Genomic DNA, 19,611 nt, shown 5'->3' on the forward strand with positions numbered 1-19,611 from the left:
AGAGAGAGAGAGAGAGAGAGAGAGAGAGAGAGAGAGAGAGAGAGATCATGTTTCTCTTCTTAAGAAACAGCAAACTGATATCATTTCAATGATTCATGATCAGTGGAGCTTACTATGAAACTAAGAACTGGAGAAATGCAAGAAGTAATTTATTATTAAGCTCCTCATTATTTTTAATTAGACTGATAGCATTGGAAAAGTCTATACCAACAAAGGTTTGTTCTCTATGTATCTTTTCTTAATACTTAATATTGGACCTTTTCTTAATACTGTGTACTTGTTATGTCATTTTAAAATTTAACTGTCTACAAATATTCACATTTTTATTCATTCAGTATTACTTATTACTGTTGATTGCATCTTTTAAAAAAATATTTTAGCCTTTCTCTGCAAGTTACTTTGCTCAATGATGTTAACCCTTCTGTCTAATAAATTGTATTAGTATATATTGTAGATATTTTTCAAGTATGCATTACTCTAATGTATTTGCCATCCCAAGCTTTGTTGAGGCTCTGAACTTCTGGGCCCATGTACCTATTCAAAATATAATTCGTAGTTTTACTTCCTTACCTTAGTCATTTACAAATAACATTTTAATAGAAAATATCAATACAGCTGTTAATCAATACCCAAGTATTATCCTTACAAATATTTTTACTTCCTATTTTTGAGATTATAATATAATGACATTTCTCCCTTTCTTTTCTTCCTTTCAAACCTTCCACAAACCCTTCATCTTTTTCAAATTCAATGCCTTTTTATCATTTTTAATGTATGCATATATAAATATATTATTAAATATAATCTGTTTTGTCTCTTTGTGATACTTGTATGTATAATTTCACAGCTAATAATTTGGTATTGAATAACAAATTTGTTAGCTCTTCACTGGGTAAGACTATTTCTCCTATTCTCAGCATTCCTTATTTGCCTGTAGTCTTTGTTTAGGATTGTGGCCTTGTAGGTGAATTGCCTATATACAAACAGTGAATAAGTTGTGTGAAATCAACTTATCAAGTATGCTCAGATGCTAAATACCTATCTTCACATGTTCATTTATTTGAACAATTAAATTCTCTTAGAGCTCACTTCTTTCACCCCAGATTAGGTTTGGGCTGCTACCTCTTGTCCTCTCCCCTCCTGTTCCTCCCCAGGCACTGAGTTAGTTTCTCCTTACTTTACCTTACCTTATCTTCTTTATTTCTGTCCTTCTTACCTCTCCTTTTATTCTTTCTCTATCTTTCTTAACTTGAGCTTCTCATGTGTCTCTTCTTCTATCCCTGTTTCTATCCTGTCTTCTTTCTATACTTTTTTTCTCATCAGTTTTGAAAGGTAATTTTAAAGTACAACTCTGATAGTGAGATCCCAATTCTGATTAAGATTTCTCACACCTTTAATACCAACACAGGAGAGACAGAGCTAAGAAGGTCTCTATGAATTCAAGGTCAGGTTTTCTGGTCTACATAGTATATTGAAGGAGAACAGGGTGTTTATATAGAGACCCTGCTTCAAAAATATAAAAGATTTCAAAAAGACTTTTACAAAATAAAACATAGTTCATTCTAAATCTTGTGTTCATGTCCTACTTTCTTTTTATAAAGAACATTCTTATTCCATTAAAATCCATGGTTCTAAACCTGGGGATTCTTTCTGAATAAATTATTTCTACATCAATCTCTCCTTGAGGTTAATTTTTTTGGAAATGAAAGGAGAAGTTAAGCAGCTCCATGCTCTAATAACACTGATATTCTCTCTATTCTTCAAATATGTCAAGGTCATCCCACCTCTAAGGTATGACATGTATTCTTCTTTTCCCTTAAAAGTTACTTTCTTCAGATGTTTGCATTGTAATCCTTTGTTATTCAGATGTATCTAATTGGTGATTTCTTATCAAAGCTTTTCCAAAAAGTCTGCTTTAAGTAGTTATTCATTGTTACCTATGTAGTTATCTGAACACCAAAATATTATAAGCTTTCAATCAGAATATTATTAAATAATAATTTCAGCAAGGTGTCAGAATAGAGAATTAACTTGCATGAATAACTAGCTTTCCCAGCCACCAACAACCATCATAGAGTGAGGTAGATTATAGACACACTCCCCTTCACGACAGCCTTTATGAAATAAACCATCTAGGAATAAAGGCCAACAAGGTGAGAGACCTCAACGATGAAAGCTTCAATTTTTTGAGCAGATGGAAAAACACACCAGAATAGGGAAATACTTTGCATGCTCATAGATTTATAGATTTCACATTGTGAACATAATCTTTCTACCAAAAGATATTTACAGATCAAATTCAACCTCAATTAACACTCCCAATTCACAATTCACAAAATAAAATAATAATCCTAAAATTCATATACAACCACACAAATAAAAATTTACCTATTATACTGTATAGAAAGCTAATGCAGAAAAAATATTATTTTAAGGCATATATGTAAACACTTAGATGGTAGTTAATGAAGTAACAATATACCACCAGGTGTAGCTTTTGAACTATAATTCAGATCTAGTAAGAAACACAGCTGACTCAAGCAAAGGCTTCTATAGCTGTGGTGAAACTTTAGAGTTACTGTAAGTGGAAGTAGAAGTATCCTTTATCCCTGCTCTGGCCAGTCCTTGTATCATAGCTGCTGCTGAACGAAGTGTGACCTTGCTTCAGGTACTACTTGAGGTAGTCTTCTATTTGGAAGAAAACTGTGAACCATTCCTCAGTTATTCATGAAATACATCATTTATACCACAGGGGATATCTGAGTTCATACCATAATGTCAAAGGTATTTATTGCGAATAAAATAAGCAATATGTATTTTTTTAAAAAATAAATTATTTCTTAAAGTAGTATTGAGTTGATATCAAAACATAGGGTTATTTATGAGAGGAAGAAAATATCCTTATTTTTAAATGTTCCTACAACTTCTTCCTAATATACTAACTCATACAACAGAACACGTTCATATAAATTAACTAGAGAAATCTATTCTTACCAAGTTTGACCAGATGTTCTCTTGGAAGAGTGCTTTCAAATTCTGGCAGTCATCTATAATATTGGTGTCTGGGATTCTGTTTCTCTGAAGTATTAAATCTGTTGGGCTACTGAGAGCAGCACAAGCTCAGATAAGATGACTACTATTTATAGAATCCACCAGAGGCTATTTAGCCACCCTAGTAATTAATTGTGAAGTAAAGGATCTAGGTATCCTTTTAAAAATTATTTTATTTATTTACATTCCAGTCATTGTCCCTTTTTGGTCCCCCATCCCATAGTTCCTCATCCCATTCCTCCTTCCCCTTGCCTCTTAGAGGGTGCTCCCTCCGACCAGGTCTCCACCTTTCCTGGGCCAACTTCTCCTACTGAGGCTAGACCAGCCAGACCACTACAACATTTATAGCAGGAGCCTGGGACCACCCTGTGTATGCTTCTGATTGGTGGTTCAGTCTCTTGGAGCTCCCTGGGATCTGGGTTAGTTGAGACTGTTGATCTTCCTATGGGGTTGCTCTCCCTTTCAGCTTCTTCAGTCCTTCCCCCATTTCAATCCTCAGGGTCCTTGACTTCATTCCAATGGTTGGGTGTAAGTATGTGCTGATATCTCAGTCAGCTGCTGGTAGGGTCTATATGAGAATAGCCATACCGGGTTCCTGTCTGTAAGAACATCATAGCATAGTTAGTAGTGTCATTCCTTTGTTTCACCCCATGAGACGGATCCCAAGTTGGGCCAGTCTTTGGACCTCCTTTCCTTCAATCTCTTCTCCACTTTTGTCCCTGCAGTTCTTTTAGACTGGAACATTTCTGGGTCAGGAATTTTGACTGTGAGTTAGTAGCCCTATTTCTCCAATTGAGGCCCTGTCTATCTACTGGAGGTGGATCTAGGCATTTTCAAAGTCAAAATAAATGTGTGACAGAAGTTTAATTTTCCTTCATTAGTTTAATAGTTCTTCCTATATCTTGCTTTATGTAACATTTATATTTATGAGGTATGGATGTAGTGTATATTTACCTTTTTTCATACTTATAATTATTTTACATTGGAGTCACTCTTCACATGTAATAATCTCTCCTCCAAATGCCTATCTGTGGAAGAGGCTTGTTCCTGTCACCAACTTTGAATGTTGAACACGAGAACGTGAGGTTCTGTCTAGTTTCTTATTTGTGTCTCTGTCCATGTTCTTTGCGTACTATATCTCTGTCAATCATTTGAAATATATTTGTTGCTTCTTTGCATCTGTGTTAATTTTACTCATCATAAAAATACATATATATGTCATTCTGTCTCTTTCTTAATTTTTTCGTCAACCATATAGTCTTTATCCTTTTCGTGAAAGAAAAATAGTTATGACTGGTTTTGTATAACATGCACCAGATAATTACTTTAGAGTATTAGTGTCTTACATGCATTAGGACGTCTCTCCTCAACTAGATTACAGATGGATTTAAAACTGAATGCATTGTACCTACAATGATAGAGAGAACATAGTGAGCTCTGTTGAGTGATAATATGGTTGATATTAACACTGATTTAATTTATTCAAGGGAAATAATTTGCCTAACCTATAATAATTAATAAGCAAAACCTTCTGAAAATTCTGTTGCCTTTGTCTACTTTAATGTATTTTGAAAGTTAATTTCCAGGAAAGTATGTTGCAGTTTTGTCTTTCTTTTTTTCCAATAATATCCAGCTGGAGAGGATAAAATAAGTTTGACTCTGGAGAAAGTAATGAGAAATATGACAGGGAAAAATGAAAATGAGCTTTGCTTGTATGCTGTATCTTTAAATCATCTCATTATATTTTTCCCTGTGGGCAGAAACCTCAGGTTGTATGCTCAAAAAAACGATATAAAAAGAAAGGCAAATTCAATTATACCAACACAGTAACTGAAATTATTGTGATGAAAATGCTTAAGAACAGGTATAATTAGAAACAACAGATGTTTCTTTTATATTGAATTGTCATATTATAATCACAGAAATAATCACAGTATCTCAGAAAGTCTTATCATTTGATATCAGTAAATTATAGTCATATTTACACACTGATGTTGATGTGAATTCAGCACAGACTTGTTTTTATCTGTACGTGGGGTCTTATACCTAAGAGGTTCTATTGTATAAACAAAATTATCTCTTCCATAGTTACAGTAGTTCCATCATGTCAACTATTAGGCTATAGATAGCTACAAATGAGCCTATCACATTGATACATAGCAAGAAGTTTTACTGTGTGCTACTACTACTACTGTGTACTACTAAGTACGACTTAAAAGTATAGCGATGATAAAAAGACATCCTATTTAGTAGGTTTTGTGATGTTAACACTCCGTAATATGGCTCAAAGAATGTTTCCTCCACTATCAAAAGTATAGCTATCTCCTATTGATGAAGTAGGTTAACACATATAAAGGGAATTTTATGAAAAAAAATCTATTCAAAAAGATAAATACTGCTAGGCAAGCTTACTGTCTGATTGGTATGCATGCAGCAGAGTTATCCTAATGGCTTTCCTGACTTTCCTGCCAGTTTCCTTACCAATGTTACTCCTTCTCCCAACCATTAGAAGTCACACACATCTTTTTTCTTTTCTTTTCTTTTCTTCTCTTTTCTTCTCTTCTCTTCTCTTTTCTTTTCTTTAACTCAGGGTGATATTGTAACATTAAATACATATACCTTCTTTGAGTTTCATATATTTTTAAATTCCTGTGTATACGTGTATAATTAAAATTATGTTTCAACCATTGATATTTCCTATTGCTGACTCCAAATCAATAATATAAAGAGTAAGGTCACTAAAATTATATAGAGAATGTATATGTGTGAGTATGTGTATTTATATATTCATACACACACATATGTACATAATGTTTATATATATATCACATGCGTGTATTTCAAAATTAATAATGAGCTAAATTGTATGTAAAAAGGAAACATATGATTCATAGGCCAAAGAAATTTGTTTGTCTTAGCACTAAATAAAGCAAGAAGCCAAACAAACACAGTTTTTAACAAAACCTTCACATGCCCTGGATTGCTGAGTGTGAGAATTACATTGGGGGAACTCAATAGCATTCTATCTTGCCAAAATAAAAAATAGAGAATCTTAAATATTATATAAAACTAAATAATGGCCACAAAAATTACAAATCAATAATAAGAAGGAAGGTCCAATATTGTTAAATATCCATTTCAACATTAATGGTGAACTAAATTTAAGACAGAAACAAATGAAAGTGGACCATGTTAATATTGATAATCATAGAATCTAAAATGTTTGACATCTATACTATAGTTTCATTTAATATTTAAATCAAAATAATATGTTTCTCACTTCGGACTTTACTACTTTTCTTTCATGTACTTTTTCTTTCTTAAATAGTATGTCCTTCAAAATCTATCTCTTTCCCTCTTTAAGACAATAAATACCACTAATATCCTAAGAAAGTAAATTGTCAACAAGATCAAATAAGGCATGTCTGCATTATTAGTGATAGTGAAAGCTGAAAGATGCTTCCTCAAAGCAGGGCAGCAAAATACTAATTTTACCAAGCTGACTTCTAAAGAGCTAAGCAAATCATCATCACACTAATGTTTTATAGTGTGTGTTCTCTACCAACTGATTAATTGGCAATAGATAATAAGATCCCTCCTTCGATGCTCCTGGGATACAAGAATGAGCAGAACATCCTACTAGCAAGATAACAGCCTTGGTGTTTTGAACTACAAGCAGAATTTTCCAACTTGCTCTGTGCTGACTTTAATTATGCAGCACGATCTCTTCCAGTCCACCTGCTCCACCATAGAAAAAGTATTGCTTAGCTTTTTAAACCTCAAATTAATTCACAAAACCTTTAGATCTTCAAATCTCCTATGCAAATTCTAATTGTTAACTTTGGGAACTGGTCAACTGATATTTTTAGAAACATTTATTTTAAAATATTTACAAAAAAATACAGGGCATTAAGTTCCAAGATCTTTCATGTAAAGATCCCCCTTCTTATGCACGTGTTAGATTACTACTGTGCACTGGTGACAATTAATGATACACCATTGACACATTATAATTAACTGGTTCCAATATAAAGTTTATTTTAGCTTGGTATGCTTTTCATGATATCATGGAAGATATCATGTTTTATATTTTTTCAAGATATTTCTAACTATTGATTTATCAGTCTGGACTTGTTTTAAGGATCTTGTTTAATTTAAGTATTACTAATCTGGCATTGCATAGACTGTCCCTTAATTGTAATTTGTCAGTTGTTTCACTTATGATTAGAACTGTAGATATAGGACTTTGTGGAAAAGGGGCATATAGATAAAATGTCACTCTCCATGCTTATCAAAGGACCATACTTTCACCCTGAAATCATTGTTAAGACTAAATGTGGATCATTAGGTCAATGTATTCGATTACTTGGTAGAATTTGATTTCATTTCCCATATTCCGATCTTTTGAAAGCTGGTACAACTTTTTTTTGACCTAAGGAATAAAAATGCATTCCTGTCAAATTAAGAGTAGAGTATTTTCATAAGTTATTAAAAATTATACTCCTTGAGACACTTATTTATGATTAGCTTAATTCTTGGATAGTCTTAACATAAGAAAAACTAGCACACACTCTTTTACTATTAATGCTTCGACATTTTTCCATTTTGTTGCAGACAATTCTTCATAGTTCACTCTAACTTTCTTGATTCTAGTTTAAAAAATAGGTTTTTTTTTTCAGTTTTACCTCATTGAAGTTAGATATACTTTGATTTACCACTGATCATAAAAGTCACACTTAGGCAGTTGTTAGACCATAACTAGTTTCTACTGATGCCAGTTAGTGCACAGAAAGGGAGTTATCAACTAGAGACTCTGTGTTTTTCTTTCTATATGCAAAATAAGCAAATCGAACAAAGAGCCATGTACTCATTCTTTCAATTCTACAAGAGGCCCAATCTATTCTTGGACTCATGAAGTGTGAGCAAAAAGAATTTGCTCCTGAGTGATAATAGGAAGTTCAGGCACTAAAATATCATCTTAGAGAGAAGATAACAGACAAACGATGAGTTATCCATGTGAAAAGTCATATCTTCTCATGATTATTAGCCAACAATTAGGGCTTTGATGAATAGTATTATGGATTTATTGTTTTTAAAGAAAAAAAGATAGTTAAGCAAAAAAACCTGGATGAGGTCACCTGTAACTCAACAGGACAAGATCATGTTGAGTCTATGGATCCAAAAATTGGCTCTCATAATTCTGATTAGTCCCATTCTATATTGCTTTACATAGTGAGATTTCAATCTCTTTTCTAGAGATTCACATGTTGATAGTTACCTCAATGCTGGTTTGAAGTATTGAAGATGGCTTAACCTAAAGGGAAAGATGTACTTTCATTTTAATGTATTATCCATGGTTTTAATAATTAATTGACTGCATCGCTAAATATGTAATTATATGTCTATGTATATCTTTTTGTGTAGAATATACATTTGTATGTTTTCATATGTGTGTGCAGGTGCATGCATGCCAGTATATGTGCACCAGAGTATGATATCAGATTTTTTTCTCAGTCATTCTTCATCTTATTTATTGGTGACTGATCTTCAACCTGTAGCTAATCATTTCTGAACAAACTAGCTGGCCAGTCAGCCCAAAAGATTCTCAGGTTTTTCCCTCTCAAGTATTGAGATTATACATGAATTCTACCATACCTAGGTATTACATGAGGACTATAGATACAAAGCTGGGTTTTAATACTTGGTCTATAAGCTCTTTATTATCTGAGCTATCTCCCAAACTGCAAAATTAAACAACTGTTTTTTAAAGATTATAATAAATTTTAGTCATTTGTTAAATAGTGTATTGTTAAAATGATATACACCTCTATTTTTGCCTGTGTTGGTTTGCATTTCCAAACACAATGCCTGCATTTTTTTTCTTATTAGTACCCCTATCATTTTCATCTCCTTTGACTGTTTTAACTTTTCAAATATTCCCTGCTCACAGGATATATTGTTATCTGTGCTCAGGTTAACAGGGGAAATAACACAGAGCATTCTATTTTCCTCAACCATAATTCTTGTTTAGTGGTAAACTGACATGTTTATGAATGAGAAATTTTCAAGTACGGCAAGTTAATAGAAACTTTGCTTTTCTTTTGTTAATCATTCAATCCTGTCATTCTGTCACCAGGAATATTTTTCATCTTTAGAACCTAATTACCAAGGTCAATTCCTAACAATTCCTTCATTCTTTAACCATGAAAAGAAGAGAACTATTAAAGTGAAGTTCTGATTAAAAAATGAAACAGACCTATAAATTGAACAGGTGACATTCTTCTCAAGCTTTATAATTCATTTTTATTAGTAGAAAGAGTATTTCATATAATTAATAGGTATATTTTTCTAAAATCGGAAAGAAAAAACAAAAGTTTTTTAGTTACAGCCCCAAAGAAATATTTATATTTAGCTAAGCATAACTCCTACTTTCAAATGGTCCTCAGTGATGACATATAGTCAGGAGGTTCTAAAACACTTAAAATGACTTTTTTAATTTAGAATTTTACGTTGACATTATTTTTTATATTTCCAGTTAGTTCTTTTCAATGTTAACTGAAGAATATTTTCTATTCACACATAGCTTACTCAAGGTCAATTACAACTTCTAGTTTTCATTCAGTTCATAACTGGGGCAAACAAAATTTTATGCAAGGTTAATGATAATAGAAGAAAAATTTTTTGTTCATTAACAACATTATATTAATTATTCAAGGTCATGAATTTTATAAAATCTTCTTGTCAATAAATGTGTAAGTATATATTAAAGATAAGATAGTACATTTCATTTATATCGTATCTACTTATACCTAATAGTATAAAGTAATTACACATCTTATCAATTAAAATTGTTAATGTAAAATTAGCTTTGTTGAAATACTGTACTTATTAGAGCAACAGCATTCACAAATCATAAAAAACTACATCAATTTATTTGAGAAAAAAACAATGAAAATAGTTTGAAATTTATTTGTTACCAAAAATTCTATCATATCCTTGCCAATTAATCTACATATGGAAGTCCACCCTTAAATTTCTATGACTGTACTCAAGAATTTCTCCAAACAAAATTGTACTGGGTTGGTCTAAAGCTGCTTGTAATTCTAATGCTAAATACTGGTTTTACAAGATATGGTTGCCCCCAGTGAGTAGATCCTCACGGAAATTCATAGGGAGTTAGCCTACCAACTAGAAATGTCAGGTTTTACTATAGTGAGTCAGATTCTAGAGTGTGTTGCCAAAGTTTGGAATCCTAACCAATTAATCAGTGAATATGATGGACTCCATGTCTAGATTAGATTATATTAATTAGATTATATTAATTAGATTAGACTAGATTAGATTAGTTTAGATTAGATAGAACTGTTCACTATAAAGAATGGAAATTACATCAGCCCTTCAAAGACTTAAGATGTTTTGACAAGGTGGCAGGGTTTTGAGAAAGGAAAGAGAATATAGAAATGTAATTAAATGATGATCTCTAAAATCAACAAAAAGAAATTAACCTAAAGACTGGAGATTTCCTTCATCCATTAACACAAAAATTCAGACATCATAGGAATTCTGTGTATTATTGGTTGCTTGAAGGTGGAAGTGTCATAGGTCAAAGAACATGGGTAGCCCCTATAATCAGACATCTCAGGGCCATATTGCAAAGACGTGAATTTGCCTAGCAAATGTGAAAGAATGTTTTTCATATTTTTCTGGGAATTTCCAGATGAGAAATTAGTGTCTCCATTTCAACATATACAGAGAACTCTGTCATGACATACTCTGCCCTCCAAAATATGAGCAAATTAAAAGAAAATTGGAATGGTGGTTATTTTTTCAATCTTAATTGAAAATGGAGAGTATAATGTGGAGTTTCTGGCAAATGGCTTATTTATCTCAAATACTTCATCAGTTAGATCCCTAGGTCTTGCTGGGCAGAATGTCTACTTTAATCATTCTATTTTAAATGAGTGATCCTGAGTCAAAGACTTACTAAAATAGACATCGACTAAGGAAGACATTCTATATGAACCACTGCATGCTTTTCAAATGCCCATGAGTGCACACCTCCACATACATTGGTACATACATATTAGCACTTAGATAAATACATACAAAAATATGAAGATCATTTTACTTTAATATATTTTCCATATACCTTTATCTCTAATATTTCTAAATTTGACACTTTCTCATTTTGTTACTCAATTGTTCACGGAATATTATTGGTAGTGTCTTTTTAAAACATCAAGGTACAACCTGCCTTTGTAGAGGGGATTCCCCTTAAATTTTGTACCTGCAGAAAGTCATATATTCTCTTTGTCCTATCCTTGTACTTCAAAGAAATAGGCAGTTCCTGAGACTCTTCATACTATGTTTGATATTTTCTTTGCAGTGCCCTCTTGTACCTGTTTGATGATGTGTTAATTTATCTTGCCTCTGATGCTCAAACCAGAAACTACTAGGATGGGCAGCTTCAGTAAGTTTTTGGTGCATGACAAAGCTGTAAAATTAGCTATATTTTAATTGAAATTACAGAAAACTTATTTTTATTGAGGCAACATGGCTTAATTTTTTTTCTGTTAAACTGGAAGATTGGGAGAATGCCCATATATACTCTATTTGCAAGTTGGTATTGTATATATTTCATGAATACCTAACATCCCAACAATTTTACAATAAAGCCTACTAGCCAATAAGTCCTCCAGATCCAAATACCTTTTAATTACAAGATAAAGCAGGGATTGAGATTCTATTTTTGTGAAGCCTGTTGTTGAAAGTATCTCAGTTAATGTAAATATTATATTTATCACTATAATTATAATTAATAATCTTTTAAAAATGCTTAAATGTAAAAGGAGACAAATTATATTTAGTAAAAAGAAAGGTAGTGTGTTTATCCAATGAGTTCTGAAGAGCGTTAGTTTTCCACAGATAGAGATTGTGTGTTTAAAAATTAGATACCAGGTTATATGTAGATCAGTGTGTGTGTGTGTGTGTGTGTGTGTGTATGTGTGTGTGTCTGTCTGTCTGTCTGTCTGTCTGTCTGTCTGTGTAGTTGTAACTTTTGCAACATCTTAAAATAGTATTATTATGACAAACTAAATAGTCTCTTTAAAAATTACTTAGGTTGGAGATTATAGTCACCTGAAGTTCAATTAAGTTGAGGAACATAATTCTATTTGGACAATGTCTTTTGGAAAAATAACTGCTATTAACTTCTGTGCTGGAAGCAAAATATCAACTTCGTTATACAATTTATTCTCTCTATAGGCATAGCCTTAAATAAAGAACAATATTAAATACATTTAGGGTTTTGGGAAAGTTAGCACAAAGTATTTCTATTCAACATGATTTGAAAAAACAAAAATAATCAGTCCTCTGTAACAATGTCAAATGTCTATATTTTCTCTTTAGCATCAAATATAAGTTTAATGAAATTTACTTTAATCATGAGTCCTAAACATTTTTTCTGGGAATGGAGTTTGGTTTGGCTTGGTGTCTGGACATAAAATGAGTCTAACATGAGATTATATTGCCTTTAGCAAAATTACAGCTTTTCACAAAACCTCAGTCCTTTGTATTTTTTCCAGACAATGAACTATAAGTGCCACAGTCCTCCTCCTTCTTCTGGTGGCAGCAGCTAACTGTGTTACACACACAGACACACATACACAGACACACAGATACACAGACACACACACACACATATCAGCATATTTAATATGTGTGTGTACATGCATACATATAGACATATTATATGTGTATACATATATATGTATACCTTATAGATACATATGTATATTTGTAACATAAGGGTTTACATAAAATGGTTATTATATGGGAGAAAATAATAAAACTATAATTAACTTTGTCTTCATCATTAGTATTCTTGTTTTGAGAAGTTTCCATTGTATTTGTTTAAAAGAACAATGGCTGTGGCATATCTAGAAGATTTTTTTGAAGCAGTCGCTCCATCCTTTGACTCTTAGACTGTGAAATTCTTTTCTTTTTCCTCTTTTCTGGATCCATACTATCCTCAATGTTACTGTAGTTAATATTGATTTCTTTCAACTTGCAAATTCCTACATGGTGCGAACAATTGGAAAATAAATATAGTACTAATTTATTAGCATATTTAATCCTTTACGGTCACTTTTATAAGGCTGCATCCTGAGGAATTCTTGTAAAGAGCCAGGCAAGTAACTAATCATCACTAACAAGTGCTGTGTATTTAAGAAATTGAAAATGCAATAATTTTCTTGGACTTCTAACTGCTAATGAAACAACTGAAAAAAAAAAGCTAGAGCTTAATTCACTTTCATTCTTTCTATATATTTTAGAGAATTCTACTTTAGAGCACCAATCAATTGAAAAAGCAATCTAAGTCAGAAATTCATAATAACATTATTAAATCAATTAACCTACTAATGGTGACTGCCAGTTCATATTTAGGAAAGACTCAGTAGCAGTAAAATTAAAGTATAGTCATAATTTTTTCTTTGTTCCAAGCATTGACGGGAGAGAAATAATAAAGCTTTTTTTTCAGCTTTGTCTTTAAAATTAATCAGCTTGTTTTGAGAAGCTACAAAATGGGTCATGCTATCGAATGGGGAATCTATTCTAAAGTGCTTCCCATTAAGTAAAAATTATTTTCCTGTAACCTTTTTTTAATTGCTTGAAGCACAATTACCTTCACTGATTTATTCTCTGTTTAATGACAAAGTGAAATAAATCCATGTTTCTACATCTGATGTCCCAGTACTGACAGGTTCCCAAATATATATCAACTAGGTTTAATATGTTTTCACTGTAGTAAACATTTCCTATTGCTGTCTGTAAGGAAAGCGCAGTGTAGAACGTACTGAGTTGTTCACTAAAAATAAATAAAACATTCAGATATGCATTTAATGCATGATAGATATAACTACTCTATACTTAGAAAACTGTGTTCTACACAGAAATATTGAATGTAAAAATCTTGGCTTCTAAGAGGTTGGCATGTTTCTATGTGAGGGAATTTGTAAATAATCATTAGAAGAAAAGATTTTGTTTGATACTATGTATTTGAGAACCCATACTTGCCTATGTATTTGGAAACCAACTTATTTTATGATGATTCATTACAAATAAGAGCATTTCAACTACTGACAATATAATGAAAGAGATAAAAAATCAATTGGTTAATGAGTTTTAAAAATCAAAAACATGTGAAGGTAAGTTTGTCATGAGACAGTGAGTTGTATTTAGATCATCTTTGTATTATTTTATTTGGAATGAAATAATAAAATGGCATAAACTCACTAACTAACCAAATACAGCAGTTTGTTTCCACATATTTCTAGAAACTAGAGAACCTACTGAAGATATCACTTTTAGTGTAGTGTCTGTTAAGTTTGGTTCAGGTAATCAGCTTGCTATCTACTTTGGGTGCATTCTCAGCATGTCTATTGTTGGGATGAAACCATGACCAAATGCAACTTTGAGGAGGAAAAGGTTTACTTCACCTTAAAATTTCAGGTAACAATCAAATCACTGATTAAACTCATGGAAAGAACTCAAGCAGGGAAGGAGACTTTAGAACTGATACAAAGGCCATGGAGGATTATCATTTACTACCTTGTTCCACCTGTTTATTCTGTTTGCTTTCATACAGAGCCGAATAGTACTACTTTCCCAGCAGTGGCAATACCCAGAGTGAGCTGAGACTTCTCACATCAAACATCAAACAAGAAAATGTATCACAGGTTAGTACATATTCCAGTGTAGTGGATCCTTTTTCAATTTCAGACAGTGTTACCACTCTTGTGACAGATGCTCTCAGACGATGGATAAATTCTCACACATACTTTATTCCCTCTGGGTAGGATCTTATATAAAATTTGGGGTAGGGTGTGTCTGACAGTAGGTGCTTCCTATTAGCTTTGCCAGAGATGCCTCATCTACATGATGAAGGAAATGGGGGAGCTGCCCCTACATGACTGATGTCTGTAATTCTCTCTGTGGGGGCTGTGGCTATGTGACAGGGGCTTGAAGTTAGGAGCGTTTGTAGCTCCTACCATCCCTTCTGGGTCTCCAGCACTCCAAGCCATTGTTCAACCTTACCAGGTTTCTTCTCATGGTCTACCACCCCACAGAGAACCCTATGGAAGAGTTAGAGAAATGATTCAAGGAGCTGAAGGGGATGATAACCCCATAGGAAGATCAACATTGTCAACTAACTGGAGCTGTGGAAGCTGCCAGAGACTAAGTGACTAACCAAAGAATATATACATGCTGATTCAAGGCTCCTGGATTATATGTAGCAGAGGACTTCCTTGTCTGGCCTCAGTGAGAGAGGATGTACCTAAACTTGTAGAGACTTGATGTCGTAGGGTAATGGAACCGAGGGAGCACCATCTCAGAAATGAAGGGAAGGGAGTATGTGATAAAGAACTTTGGAGGGAGAACCAGGAGGGGAACAACATTTGAGATGTAAATTAATAAACTAACTAATTAAAAAAAATGGTCAAATAACTTACATAATGTTTTTTTAATACAGGCATAGAAATGGGACAAAATGACACCCTATAGTTTGGGAAAAGATATTCACTAACCCTATATCCAAAAGATATATACATATATATATACATATATATATACATATATATTCATATATATATATATACTCAAAAAGACACCAACAAACAAATAACCCAATTTAAAAAGGGGGTACAGAGCCAAATGTAATTTTCAACAGAGAAACCTTGAATGGCCAAGAAGCATTAAAAAAACTGTTATATGTCCTTAGTCATCAGGGAAATGCAAACCAAAATAACCTTGAGACTTCATCTTACACCCATCAGAATGCGTAAGATCAAAAACTCAAGCAACAGCACGTGCTGTCAAGACTGGGACAAAGGGGAACACTCTTCCATTATTTGTGGGATCGAAAACATATAGAACCATTCTGGAAATCAATCTGGCTGTTTCTCAGAGAACTGGAAATACTTCTACTTGAAGAATCAATGATTCCACTCCTGATCATATACCCAAAAGATACTCCACCATATCACAAGGTCATGTGCTCCATTATAGTCACAACAGCTTTATTCATAACAGCTGGAAATTGGAAACAAACCAGATATCCCACAACCAAAAAATGGATACGGAAAATGCAATTTGTTTACACATTGCAATACTACTCAGCTATTAAAAACAAAGAAATCATGAATTTTGAAAGTAAATGGATATATCTAGAAAATGTCTTGGGCAAGGTAGCACAGACCTAAAAGGACATGTATGGTATGTACTCATAGACAAGGGGATATTAGCCATAAATACAGGATACCCATGATACACTCCACAGACTAAAAGAAACTAAACAAAAATAATGATTATTTGGATTGTTGTAAGATGAATTTAAGCAAGGAAGCATAAATCGTATTTAGAAGTGGAAAGAAAAAGCCCAAAGTAGGAAGATTGTGGGAGAGAAATCGGTGGGAGAGGGGATGGGAACATGAATAGGGGGTCAGGATCAGGTGTTGGGAAAGAGGAGAGAGGGCCAGAGGGCCAGGAGAATGTCTGCAGCTGCCAGGGGTGGGAGTGTCTGGGGAATATCCAGGAAGTGCCAGAGACCTGGAGTAGAGGAAGCTCCCCAGAGTCAAGGTGAATAACCTTAGCTGAGATTCATAGCAGTTGGGATAAGGAACCTGAAGAGGCTACTTCCTGTGGCCAGGCAGGAATTCCAATGGAGTAACAGAGACACCAACCCACCCACAAAACTTTCGAACCAAATTTGTTCTGTCTAAAAGAAATCCAGGCACAGAAAATGGAGCAGAGGATGAGAGAATAGCCAACTAACAACTGGCCATCTCATGGGCAAGTACCAATCCGTGACACTATTAATGATACTGTTATGCTAGCAGACAGAAGCCTAGCATAGCTGTCCTCTGAGAGGCTACACCAAGCATCTGACTGAAACATGCAGAAACCCACAGCCAAATATATTGAAGCTCGGGGACTCTTATGGAAGTGCTGGAGGAAGGATTGAAGGTCCTGAAGGTGATAGGAACTCCATAGAAAGACTAAAAATTTCAACAAAGCTGGATCCTTTGGGGCTCTCAGAGACTGAGCCACCAACCAAAGAACATGTACATGCTGGACCTAGGCCCTACATACATCTGTAGATTATATGCAACTCAGTCTCCCTGTGGGTCCCCCAACAACAGTACTGGAGGTTGTCCCTAAAACCATTGCCTGTCTGTGGAACCTGTTACCCACATGGACTGCCTTGTCTGGCCTCAGTGGGAGAGGATGTATTTAACAACTTCAGAGACATGCTGTGCCGGGGTGGGAGAATATCCAGTGGGGTACCCAACCCTTTTGAAGGAGAAAGGGAGTAGGAATGGTGTAAGGGAATTTTTGAGTGGAAGACTAGTTGGGGGGCAACAGTTTGGATGTAAACTGAGAATATAGATTAAGTAATGACAAAAACTAGTTAAGTAACTATTGCATACTGCTATAGAAATAATCCTTGAAAAAAATGTCAAATTCATGCTGGAGGAAGGAAAATTTGTTATTTTTTTTTATCCTTCCACTGATAAAGTGTCACTAGAATTTTGTAATATGTCAAAGATTGAACACTCATTTTAAATTGCTCTTAAATCTAGATTTCCTTTGGATTCTTTTTTATAAATTTTGTATTAATGCTTATTTAATCCCAAAGAAAGACTATCATGTCAATATCTTCTATTATTACTCCAGTGTGTTTTTCTCCTGACAGAGGTTTGTTGTCCTTTATTTAGATGTGTTACATTTGAAGTGTACATACTCAGTACTAATTAAGCATTTAGAAAATACTACTTATTGAAGTGTTATACTAGATAAACTTACTATTTATTAAACTGGTTGACGATGCTGTGGTATAGAATATCATGGCCTTGCAACCTGAATAGCTAGAATGATCATAGTTAGGAGATTTTGAATGTCAGTGTGATATTCAAAATTAGTTTAAAGGCTCCAGATGAAATATAAATTACCTTTGGAACACTCCTGTTCCCATGGCAATTTGTAAAGGAAAAACAAACCCTACTTCTTTTTCTGTTGAAGCCTATTTAATCTTTTGAATTAGAGAGCTATGTCCAATCTTATAGCAGCTGAGATGTCAGGTAATAATGTACTCTTGAAACGCTATTTTAAGATTGCATTTTATGGATGGGAAGTTGGTGAAGCATTATTTGTGTAACTTCTTTATTCTCCCATAGCCATTCTTTAATAAGGTCACACACATAAGAAAAAAAATGTCACAACGAAGAATGTTGATGTTTATTGTCTTTCTCAAACCTATTGAAATTTAGACATTGAATGATGAAATGTATTCCCTACATGATGCAACTTTGTTTTAAATGGAAGTTTTGTAGGTATCCTAGGATGACTTTGATCTTAAAATTCTCTCGATTCATACCCTTGAATTCTGAGACTACAGAAGCCAGGTGCCACAGGTGCTGCCAATTTGCTTCCCCTACTCAAAAAAAAAAAAATGGATAAGATCACAATATCCCATTAATAACAACAGAGACATTTACGTGTGCAACACATCCTCCTGATGATTTAATGCTTCCAATTTATTTCAAATTTGAAACCAAAAATGGGTCTATATTTTTGTACCCTGTCATCAGTCTTAAATTCTAAAACTCATCACTATTTAATTTTCTGCAAAATTGAGACTTGTAGATATAATTCTTGAAAATAAATAATTTCACAATTTTCCATAAACCATAATAAAATAAAAATAAATATCTCCATAATTGTGGGAGCAGATACAAGATAGACAGGAATAGAAATCTGGGTGAAAAATATACCCAGTCTTAATTTCTGTAGACTAAAATTTCCAAAATAGTGTAGCTTACCCAGTGTCTCACATTAAACAAATGGGAAGGCTAGATTATTCATCAGCCACATGTAGGTTGAAGCTCTAAATTTTACACATGTGAAACAATGCAAAATACTTCTGTGTTTCAACCCTTAAAATGTTTGCATTCCATTTAAAAATCTCTTCTATAGGATATGGCCTTTTGTGCTGAATTAAGTAGAAAACTGAAACCTATTAACAAAACTACTCCAGACAACCAAATTACCCTATTAAAAAATGGGGTATAGAGCTTAACAAAGAATTTTCAACGGAAGAAACTCGAATGGCCGAGAAGCATCTAAAGAAATGTTCAGCATCCTTAGTCGTCAGGGAAATGCAAATCAAAACAACCCTGAGATTCCATCTCACACCAGTCAGAATGGCTAAGATTAAAAACTCAGGTGATAGTAGATGCTGGCGAGGGTGTGGAGAAAGAGGAACACTCCTCCATTGTTGGTGGGACTGCAAGATGGTGCAACCACTTTGGAAATCAGTGTGGCGGTTCCTCAGAAAATTGGACATAGCATTACCCGAGGATCCAGCTATACCACTCCTAGGCATATACCCAGAAGATGCTCGAACATATAATAAGGACATATGCTCAACTATGTTCATAGCAGCCTTATTTATAATAGCCAGGAGCTGGAAAGAACCCAGATGTCCTTCAACTGAGGAAT

At 33.7% G+C, this 19,611-nt stretch overlaps 1 long non-coding RNA gene across 1 annotated transcript in view; it reads left to right on the forward strand.

Annotated features, from left to right (window-relative positions):
- LOC114632273 overlaps positions 1–19,611 on the forward strand; it is a 127,495-nt gene that overhangs the window by 68,451 nt on the left and 39,433 nt on the right. The window contains exon 2 of the long non-coding RNA XR_003713060.1: positions 14,699–14,789. This is a non-coding gene — a long non-coding RNA (uncharacterized LOC114632273). The remainder of the gene's footprint in view (positions 1–14,698; positions 14,790–19,611) is intronic.

Source organism: Grammomys surdaster, unplaced genomic scaffold (assembly GCF_004785775.1).
Source record: "Grammomys surdaster isolate TR1022 unplaced genomic scaffold, NIH_TR_1.0 372, whole genome shotgun sequence".
In the NCBI taxonomy this organism is placed as follows: domain Eukaryota; kingdom Metazoa; phylum Chordata; class Mammalia; order Rodentia; family Muridae; genus Grammomys; species Grammomys surdaster.